Source organism: Cornus florida, unplaced genomic scaffold (assembly GCF_030987335.1).
Source record: "Cornus florida cultivar Cherokee Brave unplaced genomic scaffold, ASM3098733v1 CherokeeBrave_3.0.0_Hap2_Chr06, whole genome shotgun sequence".
Taxonomy (NCBI): domain Eukaryota; kingdom Viridiplantae; phylum Streptophyta; class Magnoliopsida; order Cornales; family Cornaceae; genus Cornus; species Cornus florida.
This window is the reverse complement of record NW_026775576.1, coordinates 98,445,772-98,468,174: the sequence shown is the minus strand read 5'-3', so window position 1 is coordinate 98,468,174 and position 22,403 is coordinate 98,445,772.

The window sequence follows — 22,403 nt, the reverse complement described above, 5'->3', positions numbered from 1 at the left end:
TCCAAAATACAACTCAGGAATCTATATTACCTGGACCCCTAAATAAAATCCAATACTGAAATACTAATAAAGTCTAAATAACCAAATATAAACAATAAATGAAATCTGAGATAATGTGTGAAGATGCAAGAAATTCATTCCCCCTTTCTCTCTCTAGAATTCTTACACTTCAACCCAAAAGATCTCCCTCTTCTTTTCATTCCTTCCCTTATTTATAGATATTTACAAGATATTTACAAATATTGACGGATTGCTGGATCTGGGCCTGTTCCTCCATAAGTCCTGGTCGCCTTTGATGGGCTTATTCGCGTTCGGCCCATATGGCAGTGTCTTTTTATGGGCCGACCCAGTTGTACGGACCGGATGTCGTGCTTGCAAGTCAGATCCGGCCCATGTCGTCCTGGGCCTCCTCAACTGCCCCCATAATTGCCCCTTATTTAATAAGGGGGTAATTATTGATGGCGTCTCATCATGACGTTGACGGCTCGAGAAAACCACAAGGGGGAACGGACGGTCAGATCCAGAATCAATGTTCCGGGGCTCGAGGAATTTCTCGCCTTCCCGACGCTTCGGCCCTCGGGCCCCCCTCGCCTTTATAAAGCTCTAGAATACCACTTCACGTCCTTTTACCGTCTCCATCATCAGTCAAATCTCTCTCTTTCTAGAACAGTGCTAAGCTTTTTCTGGTGAAATCCTTCAAGAGTCATTCTTCCAGCGATCTTGCAGTCCTCTGAGGTTAGTTTTGTTCCTTTTTACTTTCGGCAGGCTTCTATTTACCCCCTTTTAGATCCTTCAAGCACTTCCACCATGGTTGTAGATCTGGATGTTCTTCGTATGAGACTTAGACTTCCTGACAACATCGAAGTTAGGGTTTGCCCTCAGGACGTTAACATTATGACCGGTGCCGGCCTCCTGCCCGGCGAAGTCTTATTCACGAACCTTCAATTGAATGTTGTTAGGTTCCCTCTGCACCCTTTCTTTAGTTATGTCTTCAATAGATTGGGGATATCCCCCCTGCAGGTCAACCCCAACTTCTTTAGAATCATATCCGTTATGCTCCTGTTGATGCGTGACAGAAATCTGGACCTTGACCTCATAGACCTTCTTCTGTGCTATAAGGTCAGTAAGATCCGTACTAACGAACCCTTCTACCACTTCTACCCGTTCGAGAAGATGTCCATATGTACGGACACAATAAAATCTGAAAAGGGTTGGAGGGATAGCATCGTGGGCATTAGTGGGGCTTGGTCTTCGCCGGCTGCAGAGGGTTACCCAATCCCGAGCGCCTTTGGTGTCTGTTCTGTCTCCTCCTATAAGAAATTCAAATCTCATAAACATGATTGCCCCTGCGAAACATGCGTTCCCCGTTTTTGTACTTTCTTATGCCGTTCCTTAGGAATACCTTGTGATGACTTGAGCTACAGTGTTTGCAGGGATAGGAGTAATTACTTGAAGAAATACGTTCTGAACGATATTCCTTCCTGCTCAGATCTCCTCACTTCAGACAACCTATTAGCGCTCTCATCACTCGGCTACAACATGAGCAGGCTTCAGATTCCTTCTTTTGGCAGGAAGAAAAATACTCCCCCAGCCACTCCTCCTGCTGGGGCGACTTCCTCTCCAACATCAGCCTCTTCCTCAGCCACCATCTCTGACACTATCCCGAGCACAGTGGCTATTAACTCTGTTGTCAGCGCCCCTGCTGCCAACCAGAGCGCGTCTCCCCAAACTACCACAGCTCCTGCGGCTGCGGGGGGCGTTCGGGACAAAGAACGAGGCAAAAGGCCTCATCCTGACAGTGAGGTCGATCCTGAGGAGGAGCCTCTCATAAGAAGGACCCGGGTCTCCGGGCCGTGTGCTCTCTTGCACCGTGCGATCAGAGCTCCTGCTCCCTCTGGGCCTACTGCAGCTGAGTTGAGGAGGCCCAGGACGACATGGGCCGGATCTGACTTGCAAGCACGACATCCGGTCCGTACAGCTGGGTCGGCCCATAAAAAGACACTGCCATATGGGCCGAACGCGAATAAGCCCATCAAAGGCGACCAGGACTTATGGAGGAACAGGCCCAGATCCAGCAATCCGTCAATATTTGTAAATATCTTATAAATATCTATAAATAAGGGAAGGAATGAAAAGAAGAGGGAGATCTTTTGGGTTGAAGTGTAAGAATTCTAGAGAGAGAAAGGGGGAATGAATTTCTTGCATCTTCAATGTGTAACAATCCAAACCCGAGGTCCAGATCGCTAACAGGGTCCTTACCCGAATCCGAGGTCACACAAGGTACTATGGTCATTTCATATTAATTTAACACTTTAAGGTCCACTAAGGGTAAAATCGTCATTTACTAATGTCATCTAATGATTCAAGTGAGATCCGGAGGCCTTATGATCGTTTCACGTCATTCTAATACTCCTAGGGTTTACAAGAGTATAATAGTCATTTTACGTGGTAAATTAACCGCATAGGTCCCAAAAGGGTAAAATAGATCTTTACCGTGGCCAAATAGTGATATAAAATCCCTCAGGGGCAAAATAGTCATTTACTGGTAAAAATATAACATTCCTACAGTTCGGGGTTAATTCTGTCATTTTCTAGGGATATTCTATGCTTTGGTTAAAGTCTAGGGGTAATTAGGTGATTATACTAAAATATAGGATCAAAATGCTATTATCAATTCATTTAACCGGGTAGAAGGTTTCTTCTAACCGAGTAGATGAATGGTCCAATAGGCTTGCAAATCTAAAAAGTTCATCTACCGGTTAGATGGAGAATCCATCTACCGCCTCTCTGCCCTATTCATCTAACCAATTAAATGGGAGCATCTAACTGGGTAGATGAACACTCAAATCATATATAACCGGTTAGAATGCCTCATCTAATGAGTTAGATGGGAGACCCTCATTAATCTCAAAACTGCCATTCATCTAACAGGGTAGATACCCCTATCTAACCGGTTAAATGATGCCAAAAAGTGAAGTGATCGAGTAGATCACTGCTCTAACTCGTACAGATGCAAGCTAAAATATATAAATATGAAATATAAAGCTCCATGAACATCATAAACTTCTAAACATGTCATTGAATCATCAAAATAATATATTTCATATATTTTTCGTGAATCAAAATCATCTTTAAAACATTTATATATGTGCAAAAGAATATTTTTACAAAAATGATGAGGCCTCCATGGCCATAATTACAAAGGCTTCACTTGAAGCTCACAAAAGAATATGACTACTGTTGGGGGCAAAATCCACGCGGTCCAATACGACACCGTTTTCCTACAAAGAAGAAAGTAGAAGATTAATAAATCTTGACGGCACCGGTGTGGTGCCTGCCAAGAGCTCTCCAATGATCAAGTCAGTCTCCGGAGGTCTAAAAGAAAAGCAATGATTTAATAATCGTTTTTTGTTGTACCTTTATTGAATGGTAGGATCTCATCCTTATAGTTGCTCTCCCTCAGTTCATTTGCGGGATCAGAGGAGATCCGCTTGTGCGAGATCAGAGGAAATCCGTTTGTTGCCAGATTTGTCGGGGATATAATTTACCCCTTTGACTTCCTCAAATTATGCCAAAGTTATCCTTGCCCTGTTGAAGCACGTCATCTTTCATTATCCTTGATAATGAAATATTATCATTCTTATCCAATGAAAATATCATCGTTCGAACCTTGGAAGAGGTCTGGCGGCTGGTCAATACTTAGTTGCCTATATCGTTAGGTCAAGGTAGGTTAGGTTTATTTTTCCCTATCAGTTGCCCCCCACTCCCAAGCTTGCTCGTCTAAGTGCCTGCGGGTACTGTTCACTTGAACAGTAATATTTTTTTTTTTGTACCCTTGGGTACTCTTCCCTTGGGTACTATTCCCTTGGGTACTCTTCTCTTGGGCACTCTTTCCTTAGGTAATGTTCCCTTGTATACTCTTTCCTTAGGTAATGTTCCCTTGAGTACTCTTCCCCTGAGTAATCTTCCTAAGGGCATTCTTCCCGTGGGTAAGTTTTTTTTTTTTGGGTACCCTGGGCACTCTTCCCTTAGGTAATCTTCCCTTGGGTACTATTCCCAATGGTGGAATTATTACAGATACCAAATCAAGGTTCTGTTTTGGAAGGGCATGGATTCAAACTCATGGTCAATGACTCTTAGTGATGTAAAACTGGATTTTTCTTTTGAAAATCCAATATACTAGTTGTAAACTTTATGGGTTTCAGTTAGCCCATACCTTTAGCAAGGGAATAAATTTTACGAGCTTCACTCAGCTTGTCACTCCTTTAATAAGGGAACGAGTTTCACTCAGCTCGTCCCTTTTTGTAAGAGATTTAAATTTTACGAGTTTCACTTAGCTCATCCCTTTAGTAAAGGAATTAAGTTTTACGAGCTTCACTAAGCTCATTCCTTTAGTAAAGGAATTAGGTTTTACGAGCTTCACTCAGCTCATCCCTTTAGTAAGGGAATTAGGTTTTACGAGCTTCACTCAGCTCGTCCCTTTAGTAAGAGAATTAGATTTTTGTCAAACGTCGAGAATGCCAAGTCTTACTAAGCTAAACATGCTTGATGATTACTTTATTGCCCCTGTTAATACGGGAAGTAGATTTGCTAGAGCGTTATAAGGTCACCATTTAACAAGGGAGTAGTTAACCCCTCGTCTCTTTACCGAGGGAAGAAGATGAAGTTGATCCTTCGATCCTTTATGGGAGAATGAGGTGTAATCTGAAGGAGGGTAACCCTTTTAATACGAGAGGTAGCCATCTCATTTCTCTAGTAAATGAAGGAAGCTTTAATTATCTCACCCTTCTGTGCAGAAGGAGTAGTCGGATTCTTGTCCCTTTAATAAGGGAAGAATGTGTTGTTAGCCCTTGGTCCCTTTAATGAGAAAACCTTTAATAAGGTATAGTCGGCCTCTCGTCCCTTTAATAAGGGAAGTAGATTAATACAAGTTTCACCCAGCTCGTCTTTTTAACAAGATAAGTAGATTACTATAAGCTTAATATTACCATATAGGTAGGTAACTGAAAACGTAATATTTTATTGCTTAAAAACTAAGGGTCGTCTATCTCAGTGGTGATGGTGACTTTATTGGAAACAAAATAACACGTGAGGGAGTTACCTTCCGTTTAAAATGATGAACTGAGATGCCCCCATTCTTTATTTTGAATGACTTGATAAAGCTAATTCCAGCTGTGAGACAATTGTTAGTCGGTATACTTATCTGAGTCCTTCTCACGATATGTCCTATCGCTTTGGCTAAAGAATGATCTCTTATAGTTGGTATCCTTTTCATCCCTGGTGAGAGGGGCTAACCTCTTCTTCTACTCTCATTCCTTTCCCTTCCGTGCATTCATGGCATTTTCAGCGTTCATGTGTTTCTGCGGTCTGATCAACAACTCTGCCATGCTGGTAGGAGGTTCTTTTGATAAGGCGAACAAGAATCTTGAGGTTTGGAGTCCTCCTATAAAAGTGGTCAAAACCACCTTGTCGTCCACATCTTCTACCTGCAACATCTTTGTGTTGAATCGGGTGATGAATTCCCGGATCGACTCTCCCTTCTGTTGTTTCACGGTAAGCACGTAGGTGGTCGGCCTCCTATGCCTCTGACCTGCAATGAAGTGGCTTACAAATTGCTTACTCAGTTCTTTAAAGGTATTGATGGTTCCTGGCTTCAGCTTGTTAAACCAAACTCTTTCCAATCCCTTAAGTGTAGTGGGAAAAGCTCGGCACATGATTTCATTTAGCACGACGTGTAAATGCATAAGAGCTTGAAAGGTCTCCAGGTGATCGAGGGGATTTTTGGTCCCATCGAAGCTTTCAAACGAAGGCATCTTGAACTTGCTAGGCAGGGGGCATTTCATAACAGTAGGGCTGAACGACAAATTGGTTCTCTGCACCAGGTCATCTATGGCGGCAGGACATTTCCTTTTCATAACCTACATTACATCTTCCATTTTAGCCTTGAGATCCTCGATCTGTAGGTCGAAATAGGTAACTTTCTCTATCTTTTCTTTAACACAGAACATTGTGCCTGTTTGAGGCTGGGGATTCCGCGGAGGCGGGGAAGGAGGTTCTCTGTGTCGGTTTTCGACTTGGCTTTGTACTGCCTCGAACTTGTAAGGATGATCATTTTCTCGGTCCTCCTCGTGTTGTCCCCCATCATTCATATTGGGAGGATATGGGTCGGACAATTCTTGTTGAGGTGGTGGTCCCGCTGGGATAAGATGTTGCAGGATCTCTGTATTTTGCTAGATCAACTGGTCCATACCCTGATTCATAGTTTGGACCTGTATTTCTAACGCTGCAAGCCATTCCTGGTCATTCGGGACGTCTAGGTGTTTACCTGACCCTTCTCTTTGACTGGATCCCTACAACGATGTTTCTTTTCCAGTTACCATACTAGACCGCAAGTGCATATACCCAACCTAGTAATTTATTGATTTAAGGGAATCGTCGTTTCCCACAGACGGCGCCAACTGTTGGGGGCAAAATCCACGCGGTCCGATACGACACTGTTTTCCTGCAAGGAAGATAGTAGAAGATCAATGAATCTTGATGGCACCGGTGTGGTGCCTGCCAAGAGCTCTCCGACGATCAAGTCAGTCCCCGGAGGTCTAAAAGAAAGGCAGGGATTTAATAATCGTTTTTTATCGTACCTTTATTAAATGGTAGGATCTCATCCTTATAGTCGCTCTTCCTCAGTTCATTTGCAGGATCAGAGGAAATCTGCTTATATGAGATCAGAGAAGATCTGTTTGTTGCTAGATTTGTTGGGATATGATTTACCCCTTTGACTTCCTCAAATTGTGCCAAGGTTATCCTTACCTTGTTAAATCATGTCATCTTTCATTGTCCTTAATAATGAAATATTATCATTCTTATCCAATGAAAATATCATCGTTCGAACCTCGAAAGAGGTCTGGCGGCTGGTCAATACTTAGTTGCCTCTATCGTTAGGTCAAGGTAGGTTAGGTTTATTTTTCCCTATCAATTACATTACAAGATCATTGTCTATGCTAATCTATTACAAAAGATGTCAAAAGTCCATTTATCTACTTATTAGCTTGCGAGGGTATGTCATCTACAACTTTCTTGCCATATCCTGAAAATATTAAATAAGGAGTGAGCACAACGGCTCAGTATGAGATGCTGAAAGCATTAGTATTGGGCTCCCTTTAATCAAAATTCAAAGAATAGATAAAAGGAATCGGGATCATGCACAGGAATGTCAATAAGCCAAGATCAACACCAACACACCGTCGTGCAATAAAATGTTATGTTTTCCCGACCATAATCCCGGTCCAACTCAACTCACACCGAAAATCGCTAACAAACTTTACGGAGGCGAGATTGACTACTATCCCTAGCCTCAAATCTGACGACCATTTGGGGCTAGTAAATCAATGTTTCACGTTCAATTCTGGCACGCGCTCCCTCAAGGTCAAGATTAGCACCGGACTAGCGAAATCCGATTTTTTTGATAAAACACTTTCTCACAACCCTTCCCAAACACACCATTCAAAATCAATCGACCACGATTTCCCCCAAGATCATGTCCATGCTATGAAATGGGTTCATGCATTATAAACATCAAATCAACACAATTAATACTCACATTAACAAATTTGGCATGCTTGATCTCAAAATAAAACATATCATCAATTTCAACCCCAAATCTTAAGATAAAAACTTTAACATTTAAACATGCTTTCACAACAACCAATTAGCATTTCAAATATACACTTTAACAACATCTATTGTATGATTTCATTACTAAGCACAAAGACACCACATTAACCTTTAAATCATCTTTTTTAAACACAACTAGTATGGAATCAAACAGAGAATTCAATAAGAGACATAGCATAACACTTTAAACATCCCTACCTCAAAAATGTAACCCAAAGTTCCTAGATACCAAGCTCAAAATTCACCAAAGGTGTGCAAGATCGGTACTACAAAGTAGCTCTTAGAGAGTATGATAAATTTTCCTTCTTGCTCCCTTTCTAGATCCCACCCTAGCTAACTCAAATCTTAGAGAGAAGCTTGAGATTTAGAGTGAGGAAGTGAAATTGAGGATAGAGAGAGAGAGATGAAATGGGAGAGAGATAGGAAATGAAGTTATGGTTTTAGCTTAGCCATTTTTCCTCAAAAAATGAATGATTTACAATGGGTCAAAAGTCCACCCAAATCTAATTGCCACAATTGCCCTCTAAAGCCCTGTAACAACTCGAACCTGAGGGTCCGAATCGCTAATCGGGTCCTTACCAGAACCCAAGGTCATCTAGGGGCATTGTGGTCAATTTCAAGGTCAATACATAATATATGTGCCACCCCAAGGCTTATAAAAAAATAATTAAAAAAAAAAAAATTGAGATCATAGCTATAAAATATGCCAAAACAGTCCACTAACCCATCAAAACTTGTAGAAGAGCGTCCTCCACTACTTCTTTCCCGTGTCCTGAAAAAAATATTAAAGGGGTGAGCATAAACTCAGTAGGAAGTGTCTAAGACACACTTTGTGATGCCCCTCGGATCCGAGACACGGGTTGATCAGGCCCAAGTCCAAACCCGAGGGAATATCAAACAATTAAAGTATTTTAAAGCGAACACAGATGACGAAATGAAATAATAAAGATGGAATAAAACTGAAAGAACATTTAATTAAAAAAAAAAAAAACCCTCCATGCATAACTGAAAAATAAAACTCCAATCCTCCAAAACTTCAAGGTTACAACTTGGGAATCCACTGGTGGACCCCTAACCAAAAGTTTAACTGAAACTGAAAATAGATAATGCTAGAAACATCGAGAGAAGTCCTACGTAATCAGATGAATGTGGGACTGTCCTTGACAAGCACGATCAAGCTCTAAGGCTGGAACCGTCCTGTACCTGAAAAGAATAATAAAGGAGTGGGTCAGACCTACGAGCAAATTCTAATCTAACTGCAATCCATACAGTGACCCGATAAGCAGATACACCGTAGACACCTCACAATATCTATCTAGTCCATACGTATAAATATATCCACACTAAGGGACATTCACTAGTCTATAATAGGGGTCTCAACCTGAATAGAAGGCAACATGCGAATACGCACCCAAAGGTGGGCATGAGTACCTAGACCTAACAGGGTACACCTCAACCTATTATAACCAGCTACGCATCCACTGCATATACGCACCCTAACCAACGAGTCTGAGACTCAAGCTCAGCTCGTGGTACCATAAACATATATATATAATCCATCCAAATCCAGAGTATGTAGTTCAACTATTTATTAAACTGACATACAATAAACCAACCAGTTAGTCACTCAACTTATTCAGTTGATATAATTTAACTACAATCCATTAATTCAGGAAGCCACTCAACTTAGTTGCAGTTGATATGACTTAAACAAAATTAGGATTCAATATTTATAAATCCATTCCTTAAATCCGTTAGGTTAGGTTTAGGGGTTTTGAGCTAAACCGTCCCTAGAATGTCACCGTCCCATACCGGTGCATACAATCCTCCATATCCTTGTAAATTACATCATATATATAACATTTTAGTAATTTACAATCCAAAACTAATAACCAAATAATTGCAGAAAAAAGATTAACAATCTAGCAATTAAAATCCAGTATTAATCCATGTAACTGCATTGAATAATTTAATATTCTAACAATTAACATCCAAAACATGCATAGTTCAAATTTGATATAACAATGACCCTATCATGTTTTTAAAATCAATTCTATAATAATATTATGGTCCAATAAATCGCTAAATTAATTTAAGCGACTTAGTTCCTTCCATCCGGCAACAGCGTACTGAGTTGTATACTTATCTTCTGTTTTATCCTTTAGCACCGAGCCACACACTATGCCACAAGTCCAAATTATTAAATAAAAGACTTCATCATACATCTAAAATTTAATTTAGATTCATATTATAGCCCCTTAAATTATCAAATCAAAATTAGACAATCAATTTCCTTCCAGTCGTTAACCGTACGCAAAGTTGATAAATAGTGCACTGTCAATTCCACTATTACCAAGAGGGTATTTGATGCAATTCAAGACCTTTATTACATCATAAATTATTTATTAAAAAGCCCATTAAAATTTTAAAACTGTTCAAAAACCACAAGTGCCCAAACAGTAGCTAAGAAAAAACACAGTACGCATCAAAATGAAAGAGCCTGCTCTAGAAAAATAGAGCAGGCTCCAAATCAGCATAGAGCTGGCTCTACCACCACCTTGGAGCCGGCTCTAAACAGGTGGGAGCCGGCTCTTGGCATTTCAGAGCCGGCTCTTTCTCCCCCTGCGAGCTTCCCCTCCGTTTCAGTTTCGTTCTGACCTCTGTTCTAACTCCGGCCAGTTGTAATCTTTCTGTTTGGTTTTAAAACTAATTCAAGAGTCTTATTTAAGCCTAGTATCATCCCCAAAATTTATTACAATAATTTGAAACCAATTACAGAGATTAAACGAAGCCATTAAACTAGTATGCTTGAAGAACAACACTGAAAACTAATTTAAGAAAATTTCAGTTCTCTTCCAAACCCTCTGTTCCTCTTTACCACTGAACCTAAGGATCTTATATCAATCCCAATAACATCCCCATAGTTCATTTACAGAGATTAAAAACAATTCCAAAGACTAAAGTTATAACAGAGCAACACGCTTAAAGAACAAAAAACTGAAACGAGACATGCATGAACTGTAACAGATTGATTTTCAACATAAACAGATCATTCACACGACATATATTAAACATATATCTTCCAGTTATTGATTGATTAAACCCTATAGATTATCTAGGTGCACAGAACACGAGCCAAAGAGAAGGAGAAAGAGAAGAACTTGCCTGTGATTTCAGTTATGAAATCTCGGCGTCATCTCTAAGTTTTCCGGCAATTCTGAATGCCGTCAAGCTTCCTATAACTCCATCTCTAATCCTTCCTCAACCTCCCTGATCCTCTCTGTAAAATTCCCCTCAAGCCTTGCTCTGTTTCTCTCACGTCTCTGTTTTCTCTCTGTGTTTCTTTCTTGTCTTTGATACGTGACTAGGAGTGGTATAAAGACTTTTTAAAACCTTAAGTTGTCTTAATAATATATTTATAGGTTTTAAACTAAAACGCTAATCCAAAATTTCTATCCAAGAAGGAAACACAAATACCGTTATACTCTACCTCAGTCAAAAACGTGAAACCCTAAAAAAATAAAACCCTACGATAAACAGTAATTTAATTAAATTCAATAAAACAAATATTTAACAATACAATTAATTAACAAACCAAAATAATCAAAATGCCAATTCATTCAAACAACTTTTGAAATAAAGTTCAAATAAATCAGCTAATGAAAATAAAACAAATAACACGCACAATTAAACAATTAATTAAAAAAAATGCAATTAAATCAATTAATTAAAAAAAAATGCAATTTAAACAATAAATGAAATACTAGGACTATCCTTTTGAAATTAGGGGTATTACATTCTTCCCCCCTAACAAAAGGAATTCCGTCCTCGGAATTCGTTCTTACCTTTTTCCAATATTCCAGGAAACTGTGAGCGAATAACATCCTCCCGTTCCCAAGTGGACTCAGCTTCATTGTGATGACTCCACTGAACACACACCAAAGGAATCACCTTATTACGAAGAATCTGATCCCGACGATCGACAATACGATATGGTGGCTCCAAATAAGTTGCATCCGGCTGCAACTTAATCTCCCCAACATCTATATGCTGATATCGATCCTCATCTCGCAGAAATTTCCGCAACATGGACACATGGAATACGTTGTGTACGCGGTCCAAATTATCCGGCAGTGCCAACTGATAAGTAACAGCTCCAACTTGATCCGTAATCATGAATGGACCGACAAACCGCGAAGATAACTTCCCTTTCTTCCCAAAGCGCATAACACCCTTCATAGGAGACACTTTGAGTAGAACCTGATCCCCAACCTGAAACTCCAATGCCCGAGTACGACGATCAGCATAGCTCTTCTGCCTACTTTGGGCAGTACGCATGCGATCTCGAATAAGAGTTATCATCTCAAAAGTATCCTTGATGAATTCAGGACCCAAGAATCTGCTCTCGCCAACCTCCATCCAACAAATGGGTTATCGACACGGTCGGCCGTATAACGCCTCAAAAGGTGCCATCCCAATAGTCTTCTGGAAACTATTATTTTAAGCAAACTCCACAAGTGGCAAATAATCCTCCCAGTGTCCTTTAAAGTCAAGAACACATGACCGTAGCATGTCTTCCATGATCTGATTAACCCTTTCAGTCTATCCATCAGTCTGAGGATGATAGGCAGTGCTAAGGTGCAATTCCGTACCCAAAACCTGTTGAAAACTCTTCCAAAAGCCCGACACAAAGCTCGAATCCTTGTCTGATATAATAGACAATGGAATGCCGTGCAACTTCACAATATTCGATATGTAAAGCCTTGCCAACTGCTCCGAAGTGAAATCAGTGCAAATAGGCAAGAAATGAGCTGACTTGGTCAACCTATTCACAATGACCCATATGGAATTATGCCCCTTGAAAGAATTTGGCAACCCTTCCACAAAATCCATAGATATGCTCTCTCATTTCCACTCCGGAATTGGTAGTGGTTGTAGAGCTCCTAGTGGCCTCTGATGATCAATCTTAACCATCTGACAAGTACTACACTGAGAAACAAAAAGAGCAATGCCCCTCTTCATACCTGCCCACCAAAACTGCCGCTTCATATCCTGATACATCTTATCGCCTCCTGGATGAACAGAGAATTCAGAGTGGTGAGTCTCAGTCATCGCATCCTTCCTCAAACCATCAGCAGAAGGTACCACTAAACGTCCCTTGTACCTCAAACCTCTGTCAGCCCTAACATAGTAAAATGGAACCTCTCCAGAAGCTATCTCTGCAACCTTGTCAATGCACTGCTGATTCGTGAGTTGTGCTTGTAAAACCTTGCAAATGATGGAAGGTGTAACCACCATGCAAGCCATAAAAGCGTCTGACAATTCATCTACATTCTTCAAAGCATTTCACTCAGTAGTGAATAGAGCAGAAAGACTACCAACGGGTCGACGACTGAGTGCATCCGCCACCACATTCGCTTTCTCTGGGTGGTACTGTATAGAAAAATGGTAGTCCTTTACAAACTTCAACCACCTGCGCTGTCTCATATTCAGCTCCCGCTGAGGGAACAAGTACTGCAGACTCTTGTGATCACTAAATAACCTGAAGGACTCACCCAACAGATAATGCCTCCAAATACGCAAGGCAAAGACCACAGCTGCCAATTCCAAATCATGTGTTGGATAATTAAACTCATGAGGCTTAAGCTTCCGAGATCCATAAGAAATCGGTCGCTCCTCCTGCATCAAAACACATCCAAGACCCTGCAACGAAGCATCCGTGTAGACAAGATACTCTATCCCGCTCTGTAGAGTAGCTAGAACCGGTGCAGAAGTCAACTTCCTTTTCAGCTCATCAAAAGCTCGCTGACAGTGTTCATCCCACACGAACTGTACACCCTTCTTGGTCAGATGAGTGAGTGGTCCTGCTATCTTGGAGAACCCCTGGATGAACCGACGATAATATCCTGCCAAACCGAGAAAACTCCGAATCTCGGTAGGTGAAGTAGGCTGACCCCACTCTACCATAGCTGAAACCTTGGCTGGATCAACTGCTATCCCCCCTTCTGACACCACGTGACCCAGAAACTTCACTTTTCGCTGCCAAAATTCACACTTCTCGAACTTGGCATATAGCTGGTGTTCACGAAGCGTCTGCAAGACTATGCGAAGATGTCGAGCATGATCGTCCTCCGACCGAGAATAGATCAACATGTCATCAATAAAGACAATAACAAACTGATCCAAATAAGCCCGGAAGACTCTATTCATTAAGTCCATGAACACTGCAGGTGCATTAGTCGTCCCAAACGGCATAACACGAAACTCATAAGAACCATATCTTATGAGAAACGATGTCTTAGGAACATCCTACTCCCTAACCCTCAGCTGATAATACCCAAAATGCAGATCAATCTTGGAGAAGTATGTGGCTCCCCTTAACTGATCAAATAAGTCATCAATCCTGGGCAAAGGATACTTGTTACGAATCGTAACCTTGTTCAACTCCCTGTAATCTATACACAGGCGAAGCGAACCATCCTTCTTCTTCACAAACAGAACCGGTGCTCCCCAAGGTGATGTACTCCTACGAATGAAACCCTGGCTGAGTAACTGCTGAATCTGATCCCTCAGCTCTCTCATCTCTACCAGTGCCATTCTATAGGGTGCCCTAGCAATAGGCGCAGTGCCTGGAGCTAGGTCTATCACAAAATTAATCTCGCGACTAGGTGGCAACCCCGGAATCTCCTGAACTACATCCGGAAAATCCTGTACAATTGGTATGTTAACCAATGATACAGTAATCCCCTACTCCTTTACCTCCTCCATATGGAACAAATAGGTGCTATCGCCCCCTTTAGAATGTGGCATAGCTACTACATACATATCCTGACCAGGTATGGTAAAAATAATAGATCTATCAAAACAATCAACTTGGGCATGGTAGTGAGACAACCAATCGATCCCAAGTATCACATCATAAGTGTGCATGTCCAAGACCAGTAGATTGGCTAGAAATCTGAGTCTGCCAATATCTAATGTCACAGGCTCATCACTCTCATGTAAAATAGCTGTATCACCCAATGGTGTAGAAATATCCTGAGGTCTAGTGCATACCCTCGTCCTCATCCCAGATAAAACAACAAAAGTCCTAACTACAAATGAGTGTGTAGCACCTGTATCAAATAAAACACGTCCATGCAAACCATGAATAGGAAACTTACCTTCAATAGTCTGAGGTTCCTAAACATCCTGTGGCATGGGGTCATACACCCTGCCATAGTGCAATTGTTGTGGTGCCTGTCCCTGAGTCTGTGGCTGTGCCGGTAAAGCCAGATGTGTCTGTCCCTGAATCCGTGGAACTTGTGGAGCTGGTAGAGGCACTGGCACCCTCTGTCCCTGCTGCACATACTGTCCCTGTCCCTGTCCTGCTTTAGGACATTGCCTAGTGGTATGACCATACTCTCCACAAGTGTAACAACTACCCTAAAAAGTACCAAATGGCCTCCTCTGTCGGTTAGCCTGTGGCTGACCCTGTTCTACCTGTGGTCCCCCATTCTGTTGCCTCTGAATAGGTGCTCCATTCCGATGAGCATTTGAACCACCCTTGTGCTTCTTCCAAGGCTGTTGTCCCTAAAACTTGCCTTTGTCATTCTGCTGGTGACCATTTCCGTTCCCCTTTTCAGCTGACTGATTAGTAGAGTCTTTATCACCCTGCTTCTCACCACGAACCTGTCTGATGTCCACAGTCAACTGATACTGTTGTAAAGCGGCATCTACCACCTGAGCATAGGTAATATAGGCTGGACTACCTGTAATAGCTCTCTTGATAGACCACATCAGTCCCTTGACGAAACCGTTACGCTTCTTCTCCTCTGTATCCACCTCCTCCGGTGCAAAGAGAGACAAGTGCGTGAACTGCTGCTCATACTCCGTCATTGTCATGTTTCCCTGCTGCAGATTTAGAAACTCGGTCTTCATAGCTGCCCTGACTGCATAGGGAAAATATTTCTCGTCAAAGCGAGCACTGAACTCATCATAAGTCAATGTCATCCTCTCCTCTGGGGTGGTAACTAACTCCCACCACTGTAGTGCATCCCCAACCAGCTTGAAGGTAGCAAGTATTTGCTTCTGCACCTCCGTGCTCTGAACCAAACGAAGATGACACTCAATGTCCTGTTTCCACTGGTGAGCTGCTCTCGCATCGGTGGAGCCTGAGAACACAGATGGACTCCCTTTTGTGAAAAAGCTCCTAGCCTTTCCCCAAGAATCCGTCTGAACCACTGGTGCTGGTACAGGTGCCTGCTGAACCTGTGGTTGGTTCCGGAGTGCAGCTGTTACCCTAGCCTCTATAGCCCGAGTAACAAGGTCATTGAGGTGTGGAGGAATCTCTGGACCTCGGACCCGACCCTGAGCTTGTTGAACTTCCTCCTGCTCCTCCTGAAACCCTTGCATTTGCTGCTCTTTTTCCATTTGCCGACATTGTAGATGTTCCTGCTGTCTACGTGCCGCTTTCCTCTGTCGACTGTTCATATTCTGTCCTCTTCCAGTGTTAACCATGCTGTTAATATAGAAAGACAGACATTACTACGAGTTTAAACGAACCGTAAAAGAAGTCAACGAATCCTAAACATGAGCTCTATAAAAAAAAAAACGCTATGCGGAAGTCTTAATACGAAACGTCCTAGAGACACTTGAACCTGGAGTGCTCCGATACCAACTGTGATACCCCTTGGATCCGAGACACGGGTTGATCAGGCCCAGGTCCAAACCCGAGGGAATATCAAACAATTAAAGTATTTTAAAGCGAACACAGATGACAAAATGAAATAATAAAGATGGAATAAAACTGAAAGAACATTTAATTAAAAAAAAAAACCCTCCATGCATAACTGAAAAATAAAACTCTAATCCTCCAAAACTTCAAGGTTACAATTTGGGAATCCACTGGTGGACCCCTAACCAAAAGTTCAACTGAAACTGAAAATAGATAATGCTAGAAACATCGAGAGAAGTCCTACGTAATCAGATGAATGTGGGACTGTCCTTAACAAGCACGATCAAGCTCTAAGGCTGGAACCGTCCTGTACCTGAAAAGAATAATAAAGGAGTGGGTCAGACCCACGAGCAAGTTCTAATTTAACTGCAATCCATACAGTGACCCGATAAGCAGATACACCGTAGACACCTCACAATATCTATCTAGTCCATACGTATAAATATATCCACACTAAGGAACATTCACTAGTCTATAATAGGGGTCTCAACCTGAATAGAAGGCAACATGCGAATACGCACCCAAAGGTAGGCATGAGTACCTAGACCTAACAGGGTACACCTCAACCTATTATAACCAGCTACGCATCCACTGCATATACGCACCCTAACCAACGAGTCTGAGACTCAAGCTCAGCTTGTGGTACCATAAACATATATATAAAATCCATCCAAATCCAGAGTATGTAGTTCAACTATTTATTAAACTAACATACAATAAACCAACCAGTTAGTCACTCAACTTATTCAGTTGATATAACTTAACTACAATCCATTAATTCAGGAAGCCACTCAACTTAGTTGCAGTTGATATGACTTAAACAAAATTAGGATTCAATATTTATAAATCCATTCCTTAAATCCGTTAGGTTAGGTTTAGGGGTTTTGAGCTAAACCGTCCCTAGAATGTCACCGTCCCATACCGGTGCATACAATCCTCCATATCCTTGTAAATTACATCATATATATAACATTTTAGTAATTTACAATCCAAAACTAATAACCAAATAATTGCAGAAAAAAGATTAACAATCTAGCAATTAAAATCCAGTATTAATCCATGTAACTGCATTGAATAATTTAATATTCTAACAATTAACATCCAAAACATGCATAGTTCAAATTTGATATAACAATGACCCTATCATGTTTTTAAAATCAGTTCTATAATAATATTATGGTCCAATAAATCGCTAAATTAATTTAAGCGACTTAGTTCCTTCCATCCGGCAACAGCGTACTGAGTTGTATACTTATCTTCTGTTTTATCCTTTAGCACCGAGCCACACACTATGCCGCAAGTCCAAATTATTAAATAAAAGACTTCATCATACATCTAAAATTTAATTTAGATTCATATTATAGCCCCTTAAATTATCAAATCAAAATTAGACAATCAATTTCCTTCCAGTCGTTAACCGTACGCAAAGTTGATAAATAGCGCACTGTCAATTCCACTATTACCAAGAGGGTATTTGATGCAATTCAAGACCTTTATTACATCATAAATTATTTATTAAAAAGCCCATTAAATTTTTAAAACTGTTCAAGAACCACAAGTGCCCAAACAGTAGCCAAGAAAAAACACAGTACGCATCAAAATGAAAGAGCCTGCTCTAGAAAAATAGAGCAGGCTCCAAATCAGCATAGAGCCAGCTCTACCACCACCTTGGAGCCGGCTCTAAACAGGTGGGAGCCGGCTCTTGGCATTCCAGAGCCGGCTCTCTCTCCCTCTGCGAGCTTCCCCTCCGTTTCAGTTTCGTTCTGACCTCTGTTCTAACTCCGGCCAGTTGCAATCTTTCTGTTTGGTTTTAAAACTAATTTAAGAGTCTTATTTAAGCCTAGTATCATCCCTAAGATTTTATTACAATAATTTGAAACCAATTACAGAGATTAAACGAAGCCATTAAACTAGTATGCTTGAAGAACAACACTGAAAACTAATTTAAGAAAATTTCAGTTCTCTTCCAAACCCTCTGTTCCTCTTTACCACTGAACCTAAGGATCTTATATCAATCCCAATAACATCCCCATGGTTTATTTACAGAGATTAAAAACAATTCCAAAGACTAAAGTTATAACAGAGCAACATGCTTAAAGAACAGAAAACTGAAACGAGACATGCATGAACTGTAACAGATTGATTTTCAACATAAACAGATCATTCACACGACATATATTAAACATACATCTTCCAGTTATTGATTGATTAAACCCTAGAGATTATCTAGGTGCACAGAACACGAAAAAAAGAAAAGGAGAAAGAGAAGAACTTGCCTGTGATTTCAGTTATGAAATCTCGGCGTCGTCTCTAAGTTTTCCGGCAATTCTAAATGCCGTTAAGCTTCTTATAACTCCATCTTTAATCCTTACTCAACCTCCTTGATCCTCTCTGTAAAATTCCCCTCAAGCCTTACTCTGTTTCTCTCACGTCTCTGTTTTCTTACTGTGTTTCTTTCTTATCTTTGATACGTGACTAGGAGTGGTATAAAGACTTTTTAAAACCCTAAGTTGTCTTAATAATATATTTAAAGGTTTTAAACTAAAACCCTAATCCAAAATTTCTATCCAAGAAGGAAACACAAATACCATTATACTCTACCTCAGTCAAAAACGTGAAACCCTAAAAAAATAAAACCCTACGATAAACAGTAATTTAATTAAATTCAATAAAACAAATAATTAACAATACAATTAATTAACAAACCAAAATAATCAAAATTCCAATTCATTCAAACAACTTTTGAAGTAAAGTTCAAATAAATCAGCTAATGAAAATAAAACAAATAACACGCACAATTAAACAATTAATTAAATAAAAATGCAATTAAATCAATTAATTAAAAAAAATGCAATTTAACTATCCTTTTGAAATTAGGGGTATTACACACTTCTTATGACTCCGTGAATTCACATAAGGAATAGAGTACAAGTAAGTGGGATCATGCCTCTAGGAAAACAAGCAAAACAACGATAATACCAACAATGCATACTCAAGTCGTCTAACCACCAAATGTACAATGTATGCCAATGCACTGCCACGGATATGTTTTGTAGCTTTATATGTCCACTTGTATATTTGGTTCTAAATATGTAATGAGCACTTGAGTGCGACATTTGTGATGTATTTGATATGTATGTAATGAGGTCATGGGCTAAGGACTTTCAATTTGTATTCTATGCATTTTCACTTGATAAGTGCTGAAAAGTGCGTATTTAAACCCCTTAAGTTTAGGTATTCTAAAACATTTATCTATCTTATTTTCCTGTTTTGTATTAATTTCGTATTATTTCCATTTTCAGGTACTTATCCCTAAAATAAGCTAACTCAGCCAAATAAGAGCAGAAATGAAACAGTTCTGGGATGAATCAAAGAAAGGAGCGAAGTAGAGCAAAAGGAAGCAAAGGGTGGAATTTCAGCAACTTCGATCGATCTCAAGAAAGTTCGATCGATCTAACTTTTATCGATCTCAGCACTCCAAGATAGATCCAGGCCATGATGTCATCTTCAGAGATCCCAAAAGTTCGATCGATCCAACATCATTCTCTGATCGATCGAACTTTCTTATCCTTATCCACATGCCAGATCTTATCCAGCTGTACCACCCTACCAACCACTTTTGTCCTTTTCCCAAAAATATCTTCAAAATATATTAGATTTGTTTTTATCCAAAAAGGCACCGCCATTGAGGATCGATCCAGCTTCGATTCGATAGATCTTAGCCATGTTCGATCGATCTCACCACAAGTTCGATCGATTGAACTTCCCAAATCCCTAGAAAAATCCAAATTCCAGCTTATTAAAAGTTGTCTCATATCCAATCATTAGAGGATTATTGGTGTACAAGCCCATCTCATTGGGGGTGATTTTTGACCTACCTATATAAGGAATATGAGCCACTTTTACACATATACATATACTTAGAGAAGATAATACTTAGTGAGGAAGCAAATGAGAGGAAGAGGCTAGAGACACCATTGGAGACTCTTCATCAACCAAGGAGCAGATTTCTTCCATGGAGCTTGCCCTTGAGGGTTAGAGGACATCATCTATGAGTGGCTAGACATCCTCTTGGGGCTAGAGTTAGCCCTAAGCATGCTTTCTACTTCTTGATTTATGTATTTTTGAGGGGATTTGTATTGTGATACATGTTTTGACACTTTTATATATATAGATCTTGTTTATTCAATGATTTGTATGGTTTAATGCTTACAATTGATCATTTCATTATATCCATATGTCTATGTATGCTAGAATAGATGTTCATGTGTTTATCTCTATTTCTTGTGTCATTGATGCATGTCTATGTATATTGATGCTATAGATCTAGAGATTGTCAAGACATAGTGCTTAATGGCATGTTCTTGTGGTTTATTTGATGGTTCATACTCATTTCTTGATGGATTGTACATCTCCCTTAGTTTAATTAGTTTAATTTCATGTCATTAGCTTAGTTGTAGTGTAGTTGTTAAATGGGAGGACAATCCATGTTTGTTGTTGATGTTTCATACTTATGAAAGCAAGTAACATATATCTCTAACCTTATGATGTGTTTGGATTGTGAGCTTAAAGAAAGGAATAATGGTTTAATTTGATATGTTGTGCTATCCACCATGTTATTTAGACAATATATGCTTAATTTGTCATCCATGCTTATTGGAACAACCACACACACACACACTTTGTTGCAATATATGTTTTCTCCCTCATTAATTATTCATTAAAGGTGTAGAAAAGTATGCTTGGTGGTGATCTCTAAACCCCAAGATCGCTCTCTTTTTCATTCTCTTTATTGCATTATTGTTTACTTTAGTTTAAGTTGTTTCTTAGTTTAATTCCACCAATCAACCACTATTTTGATCACTCGACCTATTAACCCTAATCTTGATTCCTCAACCTAGTACGACCCTCAATCTCTTAGGACAATCCCTTCTCACTCATACTACATAATATAGGTGTTAAGCGGTTTATAAATTTAAATTATGGTGCCCACTTGACACTAATTTCCAAACTCAAAGTGTTGTGCATTATTTTGTGCGCACGCTCGAGAAGCCACCATAGTTTTTGGCACTATTGCCGAGGATTAATTCATTGGCAACATCGTATTTGTGGAATCAATTAGGAATTAGTACTCTTTTGATCGTGTCTTTGCTTTATTTTTAATTTTTGTTACTTATTATGTTGGTTCTTATTTCACTAGAAGCATTGGGCTAAAAAGGTGAGCAAATGAGTATTCCAAGCAAAGGAGCTAAGCAAGCAAGGAAAAAGGCAAAAAAAAAAAAAAAAAAAATCATTAAAAAATTGCTAAGCTAAAAGCTAAAAATTTGGAGTTGAAGTGCTAAAGGACCTTTGTGAGCTTTTTCTTACTCAAACCCTTAGTTAAATCGGCTGCCCACGTGGAGGCTTGTAATTCAAATTCTTAGATAAATCGTGAGCCCACGTGGAGGCAATTAACTTTTCTTACATATTGTTAAAGCATGGGAGTATGGAAATATTGTATGTAGAGGAAATTTGTTGATTATTGACTTGTTGTGAAAGTGAAATGTTGTCCTTATTTCTTGTTGTGTTGCATTGTGCATGCATGGTCGTAGATCATTGAGACCCACTCTTGTCCCTTTAAATTTTCATCTTGAATCCATTGTTCGAAACCCTAGGGGAAGAGGTAATTCTAGTCAATCCATTTCATCAATGGAAAGACACAATGAGGACCATGTGGAGGACCTTGGCCACATAGACCAACAAGGTATCCTCCATCCCAATGTGCATCATGATAACATGCAAGTTTCATTAGGCATGCCAAGGCCATTTGTTAATCCACCACAACAATAAGGCCAAGTTCCATTGGGAATGCCAAGGCCAATCTATGCTCCACTACCTCCCATAATTCAAGGCAATCAAGGTGCCCATGTTGCACCTCTAATTGTTAATCCTCACATTGCTTTAAAAGATCACTATGTGCCTAATGAATATAATGCGCCCACATGCATTCAATTGTCACCATTTAGAGCACACCATT